The sequence below is a fragment of the Salvelinus sp. IW2-2015 genome, linkage group LG25 (assembly GCF_002910315.2).
Source record: "Salvelinus sp. IW2-2015 linkage group LG25, ASM291031v2, whole genome shotgun sequence".
NCBI classification, from domain to species: Eukaryota; Metazoa; Chordata; class Actinopteri; order Salmoniformes; family Salmonidae; genus Salvelinus; species Salvelinus sp. IW2-2015.
Window position 1 is genome coordinate 22179704 of NC_036865.1, and position 18285 is coordinate 22197988.

General features: G+C 43.8%; 1 protein-coding gene across 2 annotated transcripts in view; it reads right to left on the reverse strand.

The window, feature by feature from the left end:
• The window catches only part of LOC111951877 (spectrin beta chain, non-erythrocytic 1), a 134318-nt gene extending 117811 nt beyond the window's left edge, over positions 1-16507 (reverse strand). The window contains exon 1 of one of the 2 annotated variants that reach the window (XM_023970175.2): positions 16357-16506. The gene's annotated coding sequence lies outside the window, so the exon portion shown is untranslated. Of the gene's footprint in view, positions 1-16356 lie in introns of both variants that reach the window. The other variant, XM_023970176.2, reaches the window with a different exon arrangement.
• Positions 16508-18285: the final 1778 nt, after the last annotated feature.

Here is an 18285-nt window from a genome sequence, read left to right on the forward strand (position 1 = left end):
GATTCTTCACATTTCTCACCACTTTAGTCTGCAAGTGAAGGGTGCAAATTGCCATTCCTCTGAGATGGGCAGGATGCACTTGCGACAAGTAGGGTCAAGAGGACCCTTTAGAGCTCAAGTTCTCTCCCTCTCTTCTCCAATGAGGAATGGCTAACTTCAAACAACGCAAGCTGATACGCTTGCATCAATTCAAACTCTGGCCAAGACATCCTAAACATAAGCCAACATATAGCAGGACAACTGTTAATTACATGGAGACTTGCAAGTCAAGGCTGACAAATGTTCACATTTGGAATCACAAGTAGAGTTCTCTTTCATTTTTGGGTTTCTTATGAGCAATAATAACGCTCACCCACTGTCCCCATTAACTACAAGTCCTCCTTTTAGGGAAAACAAATATTTACCTACAGTGCTGGACTTCAGCGTTTGACTGGTCACTGGGAGGCCATGTTTTAGATTTGACCTCAGGTTTTAATAACACTCTCAGCTGCATCTATTAAGCAGGGTTGATTCAATTTTCTTGGCTCATCTCAGACATTTGCACTGCAGACAGCACAGGTTGTTCCCATCTCTGCCCAGGGTGGGACAGTATTGGTGAGGAGCCAAGGAGAGGGGAGGAGGGCCAACATCCCATAATTGATTACCTGCTTAGTGTGGCTTTAAGAACATTCAGCATCTGTATCAGCAGAGAGAACAATGCTGAACTGTCATCACTAAACCATTTACTAAAATCTATACTGCCAACCCACAGAAACTGTTCACTCGTTGAGCTTCCATTTCTACCATCCTCAAGGCTGTACACAAGCTGTTTATAGCCATACATTTGTAAGATATTTATGTTGTGTTAAAATCTAGGCTGTTATTTTTCAGGAGGTACAGGAATAATGCAGGGTACTGAATATGTTAATTAATTTGTTAATTTGTTCATACAGTAATGCATTCCAACAATTGTATGAAACCGATGGAAAATTGTTCCAGGAAAAACAAATTTGCTTTTTTCAGTAATCAATAATGCTGAATAAGTAATCTAACTCACAGTAATATAAAAACATAATTTATCAAATGTGCTATAGGTACTATATTAAAATACAGATTTTGGCAGCACCAGTGGGAGACAGCACATTCTAAACTGACTGCACACACCGACAGTACAAAACTTTAAGAACACCTTCCTTAGAACAGCCTCAATTCATCGGGGCATGGACTCTACAAGTTGTCAAATGCGTTCCACAGGGATGCCGGTCCATGTTGACTCCAATGCTTCCCACAGTTGAGTCAAGTTGGCTGTATGTCCTTTGAGTGGTGGCAGAAAAATTACCCAATTGTCATACTTGAGTAAAAGTAAAGATACCCAGTAAATACCAATTGAGTAAAAGTCAGTATACTCAAGTACCACAAGTAAATATACTCAAGTACCACAAATAAACGTRACTGCTAAAATATACTTAAGTATCAAAAGTAAAAGTATAAATAATTWAAAAAAATCTTAWATTAAGCAAACATCACAATTTTCTTGGATAGCCAGGAGCACACTCAACGATCAGACATAATTTACAAACAAAGCATGTGTTTAGTGAGTGTGCCAGATCAGAGGCAGTAGGGATGTTCTCTTAATAAGTGCATGAATTGGACACTTTTTCTCACCTGCTAAGCATTCAACTTTTGGTTGTCAGGGACAATGTATGGAGTAAAAAGTACATTATTTTCTTGAGGAATGTAGTGAAGTAAAAGTTGTAAAAATATTTTTTTTTAATGGTAAAGTACCTATATCACCCAAAAGCCACTTAAGTAGTACTTTAAAGTATTTTTACTTAAGTACTTTACAGCACTGGGTGGTGGACCATTACAGATACACAACTGTTGAGCATGAAAAATCCAGCAGTGTTGCAGTTCTTGACACAAACCGCTACGCTTGGCACCTACTACTATACCCCCTACAAAGGCACATCAATCTTTTGCCATGCCCATTCACCCTTTGAATGGCGCACATACACAATCCATGTCTCAMCGCTTAAAAATCCTTCTTTAACCTGTCTCCTCCCATTCATCTACACTGGTTGAAGTGGATTTAACAATTGATATCAATAAGAAATCCTAGCTTTCATGTCGATTCACCTGGTCAGTCTATGTCATGGAATGAGCAGGTGTGCTTAATGTTTGGTACAGTCAGTGCATATCCACAACAGATTACCTGCAGCACGTCTCCAATATACATCTCCCACCATCTGAAGGCCAGCACGAAGGACAGAACAGGAAGAACACTTGTCTGCACTCCACCCTCCCTACAGTATGTGCTGTAACTCCTCCATACCTCTGGGAGGAGGGCCAGASCTGAGCACTGAGCAGGCGCACGCAGACTCCAGCATCCTCAGTGTGTTCTGTCAGTGCAGCCCTACGCCGATTGACTGGCGGCATGCCCCAGCCAGATTAGAGAGCCTTCATGAATCATCTCTCACCTTGGATGATTCCCAGGGCATCTCGGACCATAGTGCTGCTCCTCCCCCAGAGCATTGTGGGATGTCATGCTAATCTATTTAGATTATATACGCGAGTCTCTGCACATACTCACATCGCTCTGATTTTAGAGCAGAGCTGCACGAGAGCTCAGCCAGGTCACCCGTAGGTCAGTCACTTGTTTTGGCAGGGTAATGGTTAGCACAGCACGCTAGCTTCTGGAGTACAAGATGCCGTTGTTGACGTGAGATTGAATCTCACCTTGGGCAGATGAGGATCGACTCCATCACGTAGATACCGTGCATCAATAAGGACAGGAGTTGTTCCTGACCATGTGGCCTGGCGAGGAAAAGGCCAGTCATTGGACGTCCCCAGTTCTTGTTCCTCTCAGTTCTGATGTCAGACACCAATCTCCTGCTGCTGGGTGACATTATTGGCAGGTCAGACGACCAAACGATCCCCTCTCCACTGGGGAATCAATTCTGGGTTGCGACTGAGCCCTGGGGCTGAATTATGTGTTCAAGGCCACGCTCCCAGGGCCTTGCCTGTGGACCCCACTCTATTCCCAGCATGCTGTGTGTGGGACAGTGTGTATTTAAGGAAAAATAATACTCCAGAGCAAATCTCCTTAATACCCCCTCAGCACAGCTCAACCCCCCCAACCCCCCAGCCTTAGTAAAAATGAAACTCCCACAGCAGTGTATTTTAAGCAGAGACGGACACAGTTACTGACAAGGCTCACAATCACCCACACACAGACACATTGACAAACAAGCAAACGTCAAATGAAGGAGAATCTGGACGCAGCACTGTAGTAGGATATTATTTTGGAAAAGCTTCTGCCATTATGCTGGTTAACATATGCAGTTATTCCAGGGACCTCTAGTCCTAAGGATGGAGAGGAGACAGGCTTTACACAATCCAGACAGCCTGTATGTTGAGGCTTTGTCATTATAACAATAATATTACTGAATGTGGATCCTGTGATCCTGAGGGTGATACTGGCAAGACATCACAGCCCACAGAATCATAATGACAACAGATATTCTGAAGTAGACGTACGCACAGGGAAAGCAGAGTTTAACCACCCTCGTCGTGTCCCAGGTCATGTCCTAGGGGATGTCTAATCTCTCATTTTGGCAGATTTGTTCTGGGATTCCGCCTGTTCAGCCAATATCCACAACAACCTCCTGAGCCTCCTCTGTCTAGAAGAGGCACTGAGCAAACACTGGGTTTCACACTGACTATCGCTATGAACTCTTCATGTCACCTGTTTTCATAGCCTCTGACTTCTACCAGAGGGGTCTGCACTGTGTTTAAATAGAACTGTGTTGAAATATCTCATGGCCTCAAAAATGCTAAATATACAAATGTATATTGGTGCTTAATTTTCCTTTTCTTATATTGACATTATGTGGGGGTGTTTGCAGAATGATTCTTCATAGAGAAAACAGATTAACATTGTATCTCTCCTTGGCTAGTGTTTTACACCCACTCTATAACATTATCGCCGAGCTGCCACACCTGCAGTACTTTTCATTTATTTGGATTGCGAGCATGCACCACTTTCTGTGCATAAAACACCCCATGCTCACATCCTGTGTGTAGGGTTACAGCTAATGTTGTAAGTAACAGACACGCCTTTGGCTACATGCAAATCAAATTAAAGTAATCCCAGAGAAGGTCATGTCGCAACCTCCCCCTTCTCTCTCCCCATTAACAAAATGCAGAACTGAAAAGCCCCCCAAAAAATTCACAACAAATGACACTATCTCAAAGACACACACATTGCCAATGCCTTGGAGTTCATACATATACTCAATAAAAATAGAAACACAACATGTAAAGCTGAAATAAAAGACACCAGAATCACAAGAAGCTTATTTCTCTCAAATGTTGAGCACAAATTTGTTTACACCCTGTTAGTGAGCATTTTTCCTTTGCCAAGATAATCCATCCACCTGACAGGTGTGGCATATCAAGAAGATTATTAAACAGCATGATCAATACAGGTGCACATTGTTCTGGGACAATAAAAGACCACTCTAAAATGTGGAGTTGTCACAATACAATGCCACAGATATCTCAAGTTTAGGGAGCGTGCAATTGGCATGCTGACTGCAGGAACGTCCACCAGAGCTGTTGCCAGAGAATTTAATGTTAATATCTCTACTATAAGCCGCCTCCAATGTAATTTTAGAGAATTTGGCAGTACGTCCAACTGGCCTCACAACCGCAGACCATGTGTAACCATKCCAGCCCAGGACCTCCACATCTGGCTTCTTCACCTTAGGGATCGTCTGAGGGGGAGGGTGGGGGTGCTGAGGAGTATTTCTGTCTGTAATAAAGCCCTTTAGTGGGGGAAAACTCATTCTGATTGGCTGGGCCTGGCTCCCAAATGGGTGGGCCTATGCCCTCCCAGGCCCACCCACCAGTCATGTGAAATCCATAGATTAGGGCCTAATGAATTTATTTCAATTGTCTGATTTCCTTCTTTGAAATAGTTGCATGTTGCGTTTATACCTCTGTTCATAAGTCCATAGCTCCTAGGCCTGGGGCCATGCACACGTGGGCTCTTGGGTGTGCACACAATACAGAACTCACAAACTGCCTGGGGCCATGAGTGAATACACAGGACTGAGTTTGAGTCTGAATGTGAAAAAACATGGATGAACTGCAGCTGTTATCAGTTGAGCAGTAGAGACAGATTTGTCTCCAAACCCCTGAGGTCCAGCCCAAMTGGCAAGTGTCTTCAATTACATCCTTAACCTCTCCCTGTCCGAGTCTAATACCAACATGTTTTAAGCAGACCACCATAGTCCCTGTGCCCAAGARSACTAAGGTAACCTGCCTAAATGACTACCGACCCACAGCACTCACATCTGTAGCCAAGAAGTGCTTTGAAAGGATGATCATGGCTCACAACACCATTATCCCAGAAACCCTATACCCACCCCAATTTGCATACCACCCCAACAGATCAAGATGATGCAATCTCTATTGCACTCCACACTGCCCTTTCCCACCTGGACAAAAGGAACACCTATGTGAGAATGCTATTAATTGACTACAGCTCAGCATTCAACACCAGGGTGCCCTCAAAGCTCATTATTAAGCTAAGGACCCTGGGACTAAACACCTCCCTCTGTAACTGGATCCGGGACTTCCTGACGGGCCACCCCCAGGTGGTAAGGGTAGGTAACAACACATCCGCCACACTGATCTTCAACACAGGGGCCCCTCAGGGGTGAGTGCTCAGTCCCCTCCTGTACTCCCTGTTCACTCATGACTGCACGGCCAGGCACGACTCCAACACCATCATTAAGTTTGCCGATGACACAACAGTGGTAGGCCTGATCACCGACAATGACCAGACAGCCTATAGGGAGGAAGTCAGAGACCTGGCCRTATGGTGCCAGGACAACAACCTCTCCCTCAACTTGATCAAGACAAAGGRGATGATTGTGGACTACAGGAAAAAGAGGACCGAGCACGTCCCCATTCTCATCAACGTGGCTGCAGTGGAGCAGGTTGAGAGTTTCAAGTTCCTTGGTGTCCACATCACCAACAAACTAACATGGTCCAAGCACACCAAGATAGTTGTGAAGAGGGCACGACAAAACCTATTCCCTCTCAGGAGACTGAAAAGATTTGGCATGGGTCCTCAGGCACTCAAAAGGTTCTAAAGCAGCACCATCGAGAGCATCCTGACTGGTTGCATCACTGCCTGGTATAGCAACTGCTCAGCCTCCGACCGCAAGTCACTACAGAGGGTAGTGCGAACAGCCCAGTACATCCCTGGGGCCAAGCTTCCTGCCATCCAGGACCTCTATACCAGGCGGTGTCAGAGGAAGKYCCTAAAAATTGTAAAGGACCCCAGCCACCCTAGTCAGACTGTTCTCTCGGCTACCGCACGGCAAGCGGTACCGGAGCGCCAAGTCTAGGTCCAAGAGGCTTCTAAACAGCTTCTACCTCTAAGCCATAAGACTCCTGAACACCTAATCAAATGGCTACCCAGACTATTTGCATTGCCCCCCCCTCCCCTCCACCACTGCTACTCTCTGTTGTTATCATCTATGCAAAGTCACTTTAATAACTCTACCTACATGTACATACTACCTCAACTAACCAGTACGCCCTTGTATATAGTCTTGCTATTGTTATTTTACTGCTGCTCTTTAATTACTTGTTCTTATTCGTATTTTTTTAACTGCATTGTTGGTTAGGGGCTTGTAAGTAAGCATTTCACTGTAAGGTCTACACCTGTTGTATTCGGCGCATGTGACTAATACAATTTGATTTGGTAAACACACTCCCCCTGTCAAGTCAAACATCACACATTCCACAGACCAAGCCTCTCTGCGCACTCCCACTGCCCACTAAAACACCAACAGTCAGCCTACTATACTTACCCACAACACCATATGGATGATTCCACGCCATCCTTATACCAAAGAACCCATTAATATCTCTCTCTCTCTCACACACACACACCTGTTTACCACTTCAACATYGCTGCACAATCTCCTACTCCTAAACGGTTGTCTAGAATAGATGACATCATGGGTACAACTGTAGTAGTCAGACTGACCCCAGCTGAGGTCATCTCTGGGTCAGGAAGTTTTCCGTGGTTGTACACAACGTGAGTCAAACCAGGATTAGCACTGGAGATATTTAACATGTCTCACACAGGTTCTGTGTACTGCAGAGTATAAACAGAAAAGGGGAAAACTTCATCTCTGTACTGAGAAGAATGGTATGGTGGTGGTGGGAAATAAACTACTAGGTCTAACTGCTCTTGTCAATAAACTAAATGGATGCCAAAGACCTTGAGGTAAAGGACAGGAGAAGACATGGAGGTAAAAGGTATAGAGGAATTGGGAAATCCACTTTCAACAATGAACTCCGATCCCTCCATTTATACAGACATCTCCACCAGAGACGAGAGAGAATCCATTCCTAAACTAAAACATCCAGAGAGAGAGAATTCCTAAACTAAAACATCCAATGGGGGGGGGGGGGAATAAATTAAAAATGTAAATGTAAAAAAAAGAGCGAGAGAAAATACCTTTCCGGCTGCAACAGAGTTGTCTATATTTAGCCAGGGTTGTGCCGTTGAGCAAATGCACCAGTTCTCTGTCGCACCGTTCCATTTCCTACCTGCTGCAGCTTTCCAGCACTTTCCGCCCCTGCCTCCTTTCCCCTCCCTGATGGGACATCAACCCACTTACAGCCTTGTGGATGAAAAGCCAGAGATGTTTCCACCAAGCAAGGTGACCCCAGCCTCCACAGCTATTCTCACACAGAGGAGCGCACTCAGCCTGGGCTGCACAGCTCAGCTGACCCGGGGTCCCAGAGATGGAGAGACTACAGGTCAGGCCTAACCCTCTAACGGGGAAACCAAACCCACTCACAGGTAAATTCTGTGTTGATTTTACTTGAAAGGAGCACTGTGACATTGGAGATGTATTTAAACCTGTTTAAGACAACAAAACCAATTCCATGAAACAAAGTCTATTACAGGTCCCTGGACATATTTTTATTTTGATCTGTTTAATAAAGCAAAAGCAAAAAGTTAAGAGCAAAGATCTAAAGGGGAATTGGCAGTTAAACAATAAAGGGTTGTACCCACCCCCGTTTCGGTAAGCTGAGGGAAGGGCTTGAGAAATGTAACTCTCAAATTCATAGACAGAGCTATGAATGCAGGGACTGACCATCCATGATATCAAAACTATAGGGTTAGCCATGTTTTCAGGCTATATAGTGTTAATGTACATTTACTTTGTTTACAAACATTTGGAATAAAAAAAAGTGTATATGTTGAGTTCTGATGGGGTACGACAGTTGAACTAAGCTTGAGACATTTATAAGTTATATTCTTCAGAATCAATGGGTACAAAAATGAATGTAAACGTCTAAAAATGGATGAAGTAACTACAGATTGCCCCTTTAAAAAGGAACAGCCAGCCAAAAGCAGAATCTCATTTCCTGAATTGCAGAGAGGGAGAGAGAGGGAAAGAGGGAGAGAAAGAGAGGAGAGGACAGAGAACAGGTTTCCACTGCAGGGCAGGCTGGCCTCATTCCTGAAAATAGACATCACCTGCCTGCTTATCTGCCACCAAGTTCAAGTACTCTTATAGGACAATGAGCATTCCTCAGTTCTCCCAGAGAGTTAGAAAATAAGTATTCCTCCTTCAGTATACAAACACCCATCACTTCACAAGACAAGAAGCCTCTGTGACAGGTTAACAGGATTCCCCCGGGGGAAAATGGATGAACACTACTGCACTAATAACTGATGACACGGGCGAGCTCGTTTTGCATGGCCCAGTGGCCCGTATGGGCGGAGCTTGAACATTTTTAGACCATTCCATTCGTCCTTAATTGAAATTACCACCCACCCGGGGCCCCGGGCCATGCAAAAGGAACTTGTCCACATACTGGCTTGGTACATAGGTAGAAAACAACAGAGAGGATCGAGAGAATATATATATTTCCACAGGGTCGTGGGGTGAGACAGGGATGCAGTTTGAGCCCCACCCTCTTCAACATATATCAACAAATTGGTGAGAGCACTAGAACAGTCTGCAGCACCCAGCCTCACCCTACTAGAATCTGAAGTCAAATGTCTACTGTTTGTTGATGATCTGGTGCTTCTTTCCCCAACCAATGAGGGCCTACAGCAGCACCTAGATCTTCTGCACAGATTCTGTCAGACCTGGGCCCTGACAGTAAATCTCAGTAAAATTAAAATAATGGTATCCAAAAAAGGTCAAGTTGCCAAGATCASAAATACAATACATTCCATCAAGGCACTGTTGCCCATCCAGATCTGGCTAAAAAAATACTTGAATCAGTTATAGAACCCATTTCCCTTTATGGTTGTGAGGTCTGGGGTCCGCTCACCAACCAAGAATTCACAAAATGGGACAAACACCCAATTGAGAACCATCATGCAGAATTCTGCTAAAATATCCCCAGCGTACAACGTAMAACACAAAATAACGCATGCAGCACAAAAGTAGGCTGATACATGCTAATTATCAAAATCCTGAAAAGAGATGTTAAATTCTACAACCACCTAAAAGAAAGCGATTCCCAAACCTTCCACAACAAAGCCATCCTCTGCAGAGAAATTAACCTGGAGAAGAGTCACCTAAACAAGCTGGTCCTGGGGCTCGGTTCACAAACAGCCCCAGGACAGCAACCCAATTAGACAACTAAATCACGAGAAGAAAATAATTACTTGACACATTGGAAAGAATTTACAAAAAAACAGAGCAAACTAGAATGTTATTTGGCCCTAAACAGAGAGTACACAGTGGCAGAATACCTGACCACTGTGACTGACCCTAAATTAAGGACAGCTTTGACTATGTATAGACTGAGAGCGTAGCCTTGCTATTGAGAAAGGCCGCCGTAGGCAGACCTGGCTCTCAAGAGAAGACGGGCTATGTCCACACTGCCCACAAAATGAGGTAGAAACTGAATTGAACGTCCTAACCTCCTGCCAAATGTATGACCATATTAGAGACACATTTCCCTCAGATTACACAGATCCACAAAGAATTCGATAAACAGCAGCAASATTTGTGACCTGTTGCCACAAGAAAAGGGACACCAGCGAAGAACAAACACACTTGTAAATACAACCCATATTTATGTTTATTTTCCCTTTTGTACTTTAACTTATTTGCACATTGTTTCAACAYTGTATATAGCCATAACACAACATTTGAAATGTATCTATTCCTTTGGAACTTTTAAGAGTGTAATGTTTACTGTTTCTTTTTTTTATTGTTTATTTCACTTTGGTTTCCCATGCCAATAAAGCCCTTTGAATTGAAAATAAAAATGGAGGACAAATGGAGAGATACATTCTTTGATCATTATGATCACAGTCACTCATGCTAGAGCACAGCCAACCAGCACACAAACTACGGCCAAGTGCTCACGAGTAGGCTAAATGGCCTGTGATGCCAGTCATCCTAAAAACTGAGCAGAGAACATGGCTATGGACTTGTATGTGTCACAGTTTCCTACTGAATGGCTGAATATAACCAATACTCTGAAAGGGCACAAGGGTTTGTGAAATGGCGAGGTAAATATTTACATTAATATTCAATAGCAAGAGGCCCGCTCATTCGAAATATACACTGAGTGTACAAAACCCCTTCCTAATATTGAGTTGCTCTCCCCTTTGTCCTCAGAAGAGCCTCAATTCATCAGGGCATGGACTCTACAAAGAGTTGAAAGCGTTCCACAGGGATGCTGGCCAATGTTGACTCCAATGTTCCGCACAGTCGTGTCAAGTTGGCTGGATGCCCTTTGGGTGGTGGATACATTCTTGATACACACGGGAAACTGTTGAGGGTGAAAAACCCAGCAGCGTTGCAGTTCTTCACACAAACCAGTGCGCCTGGTACCTACTACCATACCCCGTTCAAATGCACTTATACTAAGTTTGTGGACACCCCTTCAAATTAGTGGATTCCGCTATTTCAGCCACACCTGTTGCTGACAGGTGTATAAAATCGAGCACACAGCCATGCAATCTCCAGAGAGAAACATTAGCAGTAGAATGTCCCGTATTGAAGAGCTCAGTGACCTTCAATATGGCACCATCATAGGATGCCCTCTTCACCAACAAGTCAGTTCGTCAAATTTCTGCCCTGCTTGAGCTGCCCCGGTAAACCATAAGTGCTGTTATTGTGAAGAGAAAACGTCAAAGAGCAACAACAGCTCAGCTGCGAAGTGGTAGGCCACACAAGCTCACAGAACAGGACCACCGAGTGCTAAAGCATGTAACGTGTAAAAATCGTCCGACCTCGGTTGCAACACTCACAGTTCCAAACTGCCTCTGGAAGCAACGTCAGCACAACGACTGTTTGTCGGGAGCTTCAAGCCTAAGATCAACATACGCAATGCCAAGTGCCGGCTGGAGTGGTGTAAAGCTCGCCGCCATTCGTCTCCGGAGCAGTGGAAACGCGTTCTCGAGAGTGATGATTCACGCTTCACCATCTGGCACTCCAACGGACGAATCTGGGTGTGGCGGATGCCAAGAGAACGCTACCTGCCCGAATGCATTATGCCAACTTTAAAGTTTGGTGGAGGAGGAATAATGGTCTGGGGACGTTTTTCATGGTTTGGGCTAGGCCCCTTAGTTCCAGTGAAGTGAAATATTAACTAGAGGTCGACCGATTATGACTTTTCAATGCTGATACCGATTATTGGAGGACAAAAAAAAGCCGATACCGATTAATCGGCCAATTTATTAAAAAAAAAATATATATATATATACACTGCTCAAAAAAATAAAGGGAACACTTAAACAACACAATGTAATTCCAAGTCAATCACACTTCTGTGAAATCAAACTGTCCACTTAGGAAGCAACACTGATTGACAATAAATTTCACATGCTGTTGTGCAAATGGAATAGACAACAGGTGGAAATTATAGGCAATTAGCAGACACCCCCAATAAAGGAGTGTTCTGCAGGTGGTGACCACAGACCACTTCTCATTTCCTATGCTTCCTGGCTGATGTTTTGGTCACTTTTGAATGCTGGCGGTGCTTTCACTCTAGTGGTAGTATGAGACGGAGTCTACAACCCACACAAGTGGCTCAGGTAGTGCAGCTCATCCAGGATGGCACATCAATGCGAGCTATGGCAAGAAGGTTTGCTGTGTCTGTCAGCGTAGTGTCCAGAGCATGGAGGCCGCACAGGAGACAGGCCAGTACATCAGGAGACGTGGAGGAGGCTGTGGAGGGCAACAACCCAGCAGCAGGACCACTACCTCCGCCTTGTGCAAGGAGGAGCAGGAGAGCACTGCCAGAGCCCTGCAAAATGACCACACAGGCCACAAATGTGCATGTGTCTGCTCAAACGGCCAGAAACAGACTCCATGAGGGTGTATGAGGGCCCGACGTCCACAGGTGGGTGTGGTGCTTACAGCCCAACACCGTGCAGGATGTTTGCATTTGCCAGAGAACACCAAAGATTGGCAAATTCGCCACTGGCGCCCTGTGCCTCTCACAGATGAAAGCAGGTTCACACTGAGCACATGTGACAGACGTGACAGAGTTGAGACGCCGTGAGAACGTTCTGCTGCCTGCACATCCTCCAGCATGACCGGTTTGGCGGTGGTCAGTCATGGTGTGGGGTGGCATTTCTTTGGGGGCCGCACAGCCCTCCATGTGCTCGCGCAAGAGGTAGCCTGACTGCCATTAGGTACCGAGATGAGATCCTCAGACCCCTTGTGAAGACCATATGCTGGTGCGGTTGGCCCTGGGTTCTCCTAATGCAAGACAATGCTAGACCTCATGTGGCTGGAGTGTGTCAGCAGTTCCTGCAAGAGGAAGGCATTGATGCTAATGGACCGCCCGTTCCCCAGACCTGAATCCAATTGAGCACATCTGGGACATTATGTCTTGCGCCATCCACCAATGCCACGTTGCACCCACAGACTGTCCAGGAGTTGGCGGATGCTTTAGTCCAGGTCTGGAAGGAGATCCCTCAGGAGATCATCCGCCACTCATCAGGAGCATGCCCAGGCGTTGTAGGGAGGTCATACAGGCACGTGGAGGCCACAACACACTACTGAGCCTCATTTTGACTTGTTTCAAGGCATTAAATCAAAGTTGGATCAGCCTGTAGTGTGGTTTTCCACTTTAATTTTTGAGTGTGACTCCAATCCAGACTCCATGGGTTGATACATTTGATTTCCATTGAATATTTTGTGTGATTTTGTTGTCAGCACATTCAAACTAGTGTAAAGAAAAAAAGTATTTCATAAAGAATAATTCATTCCATTCAGATTTAGGATGTGTTATTTTAGTGTTCCTTTATTTTTTTGAGCAGTGTATATATATATATATATATATATATATATATATACAACACACACACACACACATTTTTTGTAATAATGACAATTGCAACAATACTGAATGAACAATGAACACTTTTATTTTACTTAATATAATACATAAATACCACACACACACACGAGCTCTGAAGTGACAATGATACTGAAGAGTCTGCTTAGGAGGACAAATACTCTCAACTGTTTGAATAAAAATAGAGTTTAAGTTACTGTGATGATGTTGAAAACAAAAACTTTAATTTCTATATGCAGGAAATCCTATTTTAATAATGGGCATGGTAAGAATTGACAACCAAAGTGCGAGTCATAATTCCCATGACACCTTCTAGCAAAATCTGAAACGCGGTTCCTTCATTTATTCCATAGGATATTTTTAGATTCACTTAAAATAAGGTCTGTGTTTCGTGTAGGCTTACATCACCGTGCCAATTTTATAACTGTGTAGATATCCATAGGACAAGGTAACTCTGATCAATATTGGCTAAATATAAGCGAAGATAAAAACATTTGTAGAGTGGATTTATGAAAATATGTTRACAAACGTTACCTTATCCTAGTGAGATTTACAYGGGTATCAAAACGYCGAGGCGGTTTAAGCCTGCACGAAACACGGACCTTATTTGAAGTAGATCAAGACATTCTCTATGGAAGACATGAACGGTAAAATAACGAAGGAACCCCTTTCAAATTCAGCCGCAAGTTATTACAGGAATTATAACGCGTCGACTATTTCTCTCTAAACCATATACCTTTGACTAATCCGGAAACTATCACCTCGAAAACAAATTGTTTATTCCGTTCCGTATTTTATCTAACGGGTGGCATCCATGAGTCTAAATATTCCTGTTACATTGCACAACCTTCAATGTTGTCATAATTACGTAAAGTTCTGGCAAATTAGTTCGCAAAGAGCCAGGCGGCCCAAACTGTTGCATATACCCTGACTCTGCGTGCAATGAACGCAAGAGAAATGACACAATTTCACCTGGTTAATATTGCCTGCTAACCTGGATTTCTTTTAGCTAAATATGCAGGTTTAAAAATATATACTTGTGTATTGATTTTAAGAAAGGCATTGATGTTTATGGTTAAGTACACATTGGAGCAATGACAGTCATTGATTGATTGTTTTTTATGAAATAAGTTTAATGCTAGCTAGCAACTTACCTTAGCTTACTGCATTCGCTAACAGGCAGGCTCCTCGTGGAGTGCAATGTAATCAGGTGTTAGAGCATTGGACTAGTTAACTGTAAGGTTGCGAGATTGGATCCCCCGAGCTGACAAGGTTAAAAATCTGTCGTTCTGCCTCGTTCAGTTCCTAGGCCGTCATTGAAAATAAGAATGTATTCTTAACTGACTTGCCTAGGTAAATAAAGRTGAAATAAAGGTGTAAAAAAGAAAAAAAAGAAAAWAAAMCGGCGCCCAAAAATACCGATTTCCGATTGTTATGAAAACTTGAAATCGGCCCCGATTAATCGGCCATTCCGATTAATCGGTCGACCTCTAATATTAACAGTACAGCATAGAATTACATTCTAGACAGTTCTGTGCTTCCAACTTTGTGGCAACAGTTTGGGAAGGCCCTTTCCTGTTTCAGCATGACAATGCCCCCGTGCTCAAAGCGAGGTCAATACAAAAATGGTTTGTCGAGATCGGTGTGGAAGAACTTGACTGGCCTGCACAGAGCCCTGACCTCAACTCCATTGAACACCTTTGGGATGAATTGGAACGCAGACTGCGAGCCAGGCCTAATCGCCCAACATCAGTGCCCGACCTCACTAATGCTCGTGGCTGAATGGAAGCAAGTCCCCACAGCAATGTTCCAACATTTTATTGGACCAGGTCTCTCTTGAAAAAGACCTGTACAAATAAAGGTTCAATAATTATTTATTTTAATAGTGGAAAGCCTTCCCAGAAGAGTGGAGTAACAAGTAACATCAATAAGGTATCATAGCTTTCACCTGGTCAGTCTGTCATGGAAAGMGCAGTTGTTCCTAATGTTTTGTACATTCAGTGTAGACCCTGCAGCAGAGCAATGATTTACAACCAAACTCTCCTGCATCACGACTGTCAGTGACACTCCGGACAGCAAAGCCAATGCCCTGGATATCTCATAATCACAAGGCGTTCGTAACTATTTAAAAGGCCTCAAAGCCCACACCTTGGTCAATATAGTGACAACCCCGTTTGGCACAAACATGTCTAGACGTGAGGCAAATGGGGGATTTCGCCACCAAAGGGTCGTTGCAGCAGTTTGGATGTGATTTAAATTGTGCCAATGACATGACGTCACTAAATGTTTTCAACTCCTGGTAAACATTAAAGGGTAGCCTCGAGCCACATGTAGCAGAGAGCAGACTCCGATGTGACATAGGCCTACAGCGAGCGATACATGCATCTCCTATCTGATTACATAATAGCTTCAAGTTATACAGACGGTACCTAGATGTAATTCTTCCTCAATATCATTACGCACATTTAATACAATAAAGTCCAGAATTTTGCTTTGAATGTCGCATTTTATCAGTGTTTGGTTTGAAGTCATCATAGCAATGTTTCTATAAACAAGGGCGGCCACGCCTGCATCTCTTCAAAGAGCAGTAGGCTGGCTCCTTGTGTATACAGTTATATACATTTTCAAACCGCCATATTAACATGGCGCAATGTGTGACTGCGAACCAAGTACCCTACAGATTAGATGCTCTCTGAATGAATGGCCTTTTGAAAAACACAATGCCGCACAAACACATAAATCTGATAGTTCAAGCAAAAACAACTTCAACAGGGTCAAATATAAGCACATGAACTAGCTTCGAAATCTGAGCAATGTGGATAGAACAAGATCTGTTCGGTTCCACATTATTTTTGCAACAGTAACTGATTCTAACTAGATACAAAGAAACAATTCTTATTGCGGGGTAATCTGTTTAGAGCGTTCCGGAGCGTAGTCTCCATCACAGAGAAGAGCACCAAGCCAATATCCTATCTCAATAAAATAATTGCAGAAACTTACCAATCAACAATTTCGCAATGAACTTCACTGCGGTGAAGCCTGCAAACAGCACGCAGCCAGTCACTGGACGAGAAAAACGCAGAATCCTGATGGAGTCCTCCTCACCACCTTTCTTGCTGCAACAGCACCGCCAACTGCAGCACAATCTCGACAATGGGCGGAGACTTCGTCGGCAAGGCCTCACGCACCAAGTGGGTTCTGCGCAAGGCTACCTCGTCAGTGGTCGCGTTCCCCTGCTCAGACGTTGCATGCATCAACCAATGGTTGCGTGAAACGTCAACTAATGTGTCCTCGACTGACAATTGCTATGACATATGATATTGTTAACTGATACTTAAAATACCTGTCCAGGCGTTGTAAGATCTTGCAGACATCAACAACGTCTGGGCAGAGGAGCGCGTCCAACATCTCCACATGCATGATTTAGGGCAGTTACCAGACGTTTGAAATTAAAAGTGGGACATTATTGTGGTCTATATCTCAATGCTGCCACTGTATAATATGCTGTATCAGCATAGCTATTTAATTAAATGTAGAATTGTACATACATTTGCACTTGTATCAACCAGCTGAGCATTAATAAATTAAATCAGGACTGGTAAAGCTCAAACCAAAGAAAATTGTGTGTCCTAAACACATTGTAGACTGTAGACACATTGGTAATGCTTTGTGGAAATTCTTGGAAGATTCGATAGTGTCATCATAAAGTAAAGATTGTTTTATAGAGAGATGATACACTTACATTACATTTTCGCAGACGCTCAACTTACAGGAGCAATTATGGTTACATGCCTTGCTTAAGGGCACATCAATAGATTTGTCACCTAGTCAGCTCAGGGATTTGAGCCAGCGACCTTTGCAGTTATTGACCCAAAGCTCTTACCAGCTAAGCTGTCTCCCCCAATAAAATATTGTGTTACTGTATATAACAACCGAAAAGCCAATACAGGCAGCCTAGAATACAGATTGAAACATTTAAAAAATCTAAATGTCTCTCGGGATTACCCTTTTTGTTTATTCTCTATTCTCTATCAAAATAGAGAGAGACATTGAAGATATTAGAGAACGTATACCTGTAACAGTATAACTTTAGTCCGTCCCCTCGCCCTGACCCGGGCGCGAACCAGGGACCCTCTGCACACATCAACAATAGTCACCCACGAAGCATCGTTACCCATCACTCCACAAAATCCGCGGCCCTTGCAGAGCAAGGTCTCAAAGCAAGTGACGTCACCGATTGAAACGCTATTAGCGCACACCACCGCTAACGAGCTAGCCATTTCACATCCGTTACATACCCATCATTTCAGTGAAATAAATAGTCACAGAGAGAACACTAAAATCCTAAAGAGTGAGGTACAGAGTGAGGTACAGCACAGGAGGCCGCTGTGGGGAGGACGGCTCATAACAATGGCTGGAATGGAGTAAATGGAATGGCATGGAATGGAATGGAAACCATGTGTTTGATGAGTTCTATACCATTCCATTTATTCTGTTCCAGCCATTAAGATGAGCCCGTTCTCCCCAATCAAGGTGTCACCAAGTACTGTAAAGTCATGGACTGTCTCTCAGAGCCTGTTTAATAACAGAAAACACCATGTACACAAAGCAACTCCCTGAAAGGGTCACAATACGTTTTCAAGCTTCCCACCATACTTGTTTCGTATGTCACAAATATTGTAGAAAACTATTGAAAATACAATAGTATAACAACTCAACAAATGAGTCCACTAGAAGAGTACTCTGTAGCTTCACAAGTGGAGCAGCGGTCTAAGGCACTGCATCGCAGTGCTTGAGGTGTCACTACAGACCTGGGTTTGATCCCAGGCTGTGTCACAACATGCTGTGACCAGGCGGCACACAACTGGTCCAGCGTTGTGCGGGTTAGGGGAAGGTTTGGCCAGAGGGTCTTTACTTGGCTCATCGTGC